This window comes from Manis pentadactyla, chromosome 18, assembly GCF_030020395.1.
Source record: "Manis pentadactyla isolate mManPen7 chromosome 18, mManPen7.hap1, whole genome shotgun sequence".
Taxonomy (NCBI): Eukaryota; Metazoa; Chordata; class Mammalia; order Pholidota; family Manidae; genus Manis; species Manis pentadactyla.
The window spans coordinates 11,072,387-11,077,825 of record NC_080036.1 but is presented as its reverse complement, the minus strand read 5'-3'; the positions used below and the strand labels follow the sequence as shown (position 1 = coordinate 11,077,825).

Genomic DNA, 5,439 nt, shown 5'->3' with positions numbered 1-5,439 from the left:
TCAAAACCAAAACTTCTGGTTTCAGAGAAGACCTTCAGATACAAACAAGGGGTAAAGCTAAGTATGATAAATGCTGGGGTTTTTTCTGCTGCTCTGTGTTTCAGAGGGTTGCAATCTTATGAGCATCTCCAGTTCAACTGGCCAGCTGACTTCTGATCAGGCTCGGTCAACTCGAGACACTGACAGGAGGTTGGAAGGCAGAGGGAAGGGGTAGTATTTTCTTCTTCTGTTTTTGAGAATAATGACTGACTCCATGCTCCAGTATCTTGGCATTTCCAATAAGGGTAACAGGAACCGTCTGTGAGCCTCAGTAGTTGCAGCAGCTGAGGCAGTGTGTGTAAATAGGTGGCGTGCTTCAGCAGCGGCCACCACAGTGGCTGAGTGACTGCAGAAGTAGCAGCCGAGTTGGTTCCAGCTGTGCCGTGTGCAGGTTCCAACGATGGCAGCAACAAGCTGCTCGGACATTCTGCTAATGCCACGTCCTTCGTCTTTGCTCCTCTCTCCCTTTATTTATTAGAACCATCTAAAGCGTTTCCTGACTGTCTAGCTAGGCATCCATTCATGCAGTTTTTGCAACCTACGTGCCTTCAGGAAACATTCAAAGATAAAAATTTGAGATTGATTGTCTTTCCTTGGACATAAACACAGTAATGACTTCATGATGAGCAGAAAATGAGATACTGGTAGTTCATGTATGTAATGACATACTATTTACTTAAATTATTTCTGACATTACCTGGAATAAAAGTTCTACTGAGGGTAAGGTATTGGGAGACCAAGAGGCAAATACAATCAGCTAGTGTGATGGTGGGCTGGCTATTTCTGACTGTGCTGGAGAGTTACTGTGGGTAAGTTGGAGTTCCTATGGCCAGGATCCTCACTGAACTTACAGGTGATGTAACTGGCCTGTTGCTAGGCTACTGCCTCCACACCTTTAGGCAATAAGCCATTATTGCCCTTATAGAGAGCTCAGCCCATGGGCCGAGGCAGAGACGCTAGTGCTCGACCTACTACCGGGGAACAAGCCAGGGTAATAAACCCTTTCACCCCAAAGAAACATTCTACTGTCATTTCTTTGGTCACACTGCATCCATAGTGACCCTTCTGGGGCTGAAACCCATTGGCAAGACAGTTACATAAAGGAAATGAATTCCTCAAGGCTTTCAACTCTCACCTTGAGGTGCGGTCGAAGGCCGAGAGCCATGCTGGCCCTCAGACAATCCATTATCCCCTACAGAAATAAGAAATAATAGATACAGCTGAGAATCAAATTTGTAAATTGACTTTCCTAGTTACAGAATTATGATGTAAATTAGACTCATAGCCTCTCCTTATTACTTAAATGAAAGCTGAGAAAGAATGCAACCCCAAGACATAGACTGGGATATTTGGATTGGCTCAGATGAATCTGAGAATAATGAAGCCCCACATTTCCTTGAGGTTCTCCTTGCTGTGGAGGCAGACCCCCTCCCTCTGTCTCAGGAAGCTACTTGCTGGAAGACTCAGTAAGTACTTTTAGGTCTTAATGCATATAAGAATCACTTGAGTATCTTGTTTAAATGCAGTGTGACTCAGTAGGTCTTGAGTGTAGCCTTCTGCATTTCTAGAAAGCTCCTAGAAATTGCTGCTGTTGCTGTTTCACAGAAGATACTTTGCACACCCTGGGACTCAGTGTGGACTTTACCTATGGCAGTGATCTTTCAAGGGGATGCCAGTTCTGCACCAGGCCTGCCCTCATCACCCTTCGAAGTTTCCAGACCCCACACTGGAACTCAATCCCATCCTTACTCCAGAGGTCAGGTATAAAGTCTGACCCAGCATAAGGTAGTCTAGACATTGAAATAATTATAAGATTATGACAATTTATATTAGAAGAAAGTTAAGGAATGTGCACGGGAATGGACCCTAAGACTGCCAGGCTGAGGAGGCAGAAGGTAACATTGGATGAGACCAAACTTGTTGATATGGCTTCCATGTGCTGGCCTGAGAATCTGGGAGTGGCTCTAAGTCCAAGTTTGCTCGGTCAGTTGACTGAAACCCAGACCAACAGTAGCCCACCTCCCCTGAGGCTGTAGAGCCATACTTCTGTGGTGTAAGGCACACTGATATTTTTAAAGCCTCAGGCAAATAATTAGTCATATGGGAGTGGGATTTATCATATGTGACACAAATACCTGCCCACCCACTGCGTGCCCCAGAGAGGCCCAAAAAATATTTTCCTCATTACAGTATTGAGAAATGCTTTGTTGAAGGGAGTACCAGTTGCTTAAAAACCCTTTGGTAGCAACCTTCCACAAGCCAGGGCTGGCTTGAGAAAAGCACAAGTGTTTCTGATTCTCAGCGTAGTCACAGAGTCCAAGTGGTGCAGCTGCCAGGAAAAAGGCAGACTTGGCTACTGAAGCAGTGCTGCAGCAGTGTACCCTGGGAGCAAAATACAATCTACTAAGGTATTATTTGACGTATACAATTTAAAAACTCTAGGTTTGGTGACTGGAAACCTGACTTGAGTCACTACCGTGGAGAGGTATTGCCTGTGGTCCGGTTCCAAGAGCCAAGTGCGTTCCCCATCCCGAGTCCCGCTGAAGGGAGGGCAGGCTGGCCCACTTAAGGAAGAACTCGGAACCACTGCCAGAAGAATAGGCCGCACATGCCCCAGCTCTTCCCCAGGGACTCTGGCCATGTGTTCTGATTTGGTTGGACATTAATCCCTTCCTCCAGTTAGGCAGCTCAGAATTACTAGTATTAATATTCTTGTTACTTGTTCTTCCTGCTTCTCCAATACTTCTGTGTGGTTCTTCGGAGCTTCAGAGATAAGAGAGATTTTGCCCAAGTCTATCTCAGGGTAGTTCCAGTGAGTCTGTGGATGTACCTGATTTTGTCATGTACGGTTCAAACACACTACTGGGCAACTGACATTATCACATTGCTCCTTCAGTCTTGGAGTGAAGTTTACTATAACCAAAAAAAGTCAAAGGGTAGCCACTAGGAATTCCCCTTCTTACTAGAATAGTAAACTAAAAGTGACGCTGCGTATTAGGGAGAATTTGGAGTTAGTGACACCAACACAGACCTGAAAGATGCAAAAGTTGGCCTGTTATATATCTAATTGCTAACTCATCCACTTGACCTGTGCAAAAGCAGACTGATCTTGAGAATAGCTTGACTCATGCACACTTACACATCCTTGCTAACTCATCCTTCAGGTCTTAGCTGAAATATGTCCCCAAGAACATTCTGATACATGGAATAAGTTATGCACTCCCAGAAAAGTCAGTAAGGCTGAGAAGATAATGGCAGGTGGCAATTACAGAGTTAACAGCACTTGTATCAGTTGGTCTGCAGTCAAGAAAACAAGTATTTCAAACAGGAAATTTGATAGAGGGAATTGGTTTCAGACCTTTGGGAAGTTCTGGAGGAGCTGAAGGGGCTAACAATTAGATTATTCAGATAACAGTAATTGCAGATACCACTATTCACTTAGGGCAGAAAGAACAAAAAGGAAGAGGCTGGGCATCTCCTGCCTTCAGGAACTCACTCTATGTGTCTTTACTGGGAGCTGACATTGCCCCTGGAAATACACCCTAACTTTCAAACCCACTTATGCTCCGTGGAAACTTCCAGGGTTGGCTGAGTTCATGGCTGCCGCTGCTCCACCGCTGGTGGCTCACAGCTGACAGCAGCCCCCACTGGAATCCCCAAGGCCATTAGAGTCCGCAGTGGCTGGCAGCCATCAGCGATACCCACTGCTACCAAAGACACCATCAGAAACATAGAACTCACTCTGTTTTCTTGATACATTCCAGTCTTCCAACCAGTACCTCGGGCTGAAGCTAACCAGAAATCTCCTGGAAAGGGAATCTTGGAAATGAAATTTGCAGTGATCTAGCCCTCTCAGAAAAGAGAAGACTGTAAAACACGTGAAGGAAGACAAGAGCAAGTAAGAAAATGCCGAGAAGAGTCCAGCTTTTTGGATCTTTGGCATCCATTCCCAGCCTTCCATCTGTATTGCACTGCTGTGCGAGGATGTAATGTTCTATCCTAGAAACAGCTTAGAAGCTGGGAAGATTTCAAGGCCCTTCCCACTTCTGGAAGATTGGCTTTACTAGGTATGCTGACTTCAACTGAATCACATGTGTTTTTCCATCCAGAAGCTGATTCCATGCCTCAATTTCCCCATGTCATGTTCTGAGGAAGTTGGCTGGGTGATTGGATTTGGTTTCCTCCCTCCCTGTCTCTGTCCCTCTGTTAAGGCGGGACTTCTATTTGGAGACCTCCCATTTCTTTATATCCCAGCTTAGTGACTCCTGCTTCAGAAAGCACATTTCCCAGCCCATCAGTCCTCAAACATCAGGGGCTCCTGGGTATAGACAGCTCTTCCAGGAGCCTTCTCAACTCTTTCTTGGTTACTACCTCTTTATCCTCTGGTCAGAAACACTTAGTGGGGGTATAGAAAGCAGGCAATTGGCCAGAACCTCAGAATTCTAAAATAAATGGTAATTAGGGGAGGTGATAGAGATGTTCACTAAAAGTGAACATCTCTATCACCTCCCATAATTTATATATACATACATATATATACATATGGTGAAGATTAGGACACTGTTGTATACCTTAAACTTACACAATGTTTACGTCGATTATACCTTAATAAAACTGGGGGGAAAAAAAGAGAATTCCTTTGTCTCATAGTTTCACCACTATTAATTACGATTATATATTGTGACATTTCAAATGAATTACATGACGGTCAAAATTAACACCGACTGTACAACCATGACTTTCTGGTCCGTGAACCACAGCGTCTGTCTGTCTGTCGTCAGCCTGAACGTTCTCCCTGACTAGAGTGCTTTCTACAATTGCAGCGTTCTTCCTAAGAAAGACTTACATTCGTGTAGCAATGAAGTTTTTACCTGGATTCTAAAAAGCAGCCACGCGTTCCCACACCGGGAGTCGAACCCGGGCCGCCTGGGTGAAAACCAGGAATCCTAACCGCTAGACCATGTGGGAGACGACATAAACGAGCTTACGTGTGAGTAAATTGAATCATCTCTGTCTGCTTCCGCCTTTCGCGTTCAGTCCTGCCTCTCATCGCGCTACCTTCTGCGCCTGCGCGGCCTCTCATCGGCAAGATGCGTGGGCGCCGAGCTTCCCCGGCGAATCTGGGGCCCCGCCAGCGACAGGTGGTTGACTCCGACCCCGGCTCCCCGCCCAGCAAGGCTGCAGCCGGGCCCGTGTCCAGCAACCGGTGCCGGAAGGCTCCGCGGAAACACCGATCTTGTTTAGGGATGGCCCTTACATTACTGAAAACACAACAAGACACCCGAAACCGTGAGGGCAAAAAACCCACACACTGCCTTACGTTAGCAGCTCATACATTGGGGTATAAAAGTTAAAAAAAAAAACCCTGGAGGTAAACATGTACAATTCATATAAAAGATT

At 45.7% G+C, this 5,439-nt stretch overlaps 1 non-coding gene across 1 annotated transcript; it reads right to left on the bottom strand.

Moving 5' to 3' along the window:
* Positions 1–4,935: 4,935 nt before the first annotated feature.
* On the bottom strand, positions 4,936–5,007 carry TRNAE-UUC (transfer RNA glutamic acid (anticodon UUC)). The gene has a single exon. It is a non-coding gene; the product is annotated as a tRNA-Glu (tRNA).
* Positions 5,008–5,439: the final 432 nt, after the last annotated feature.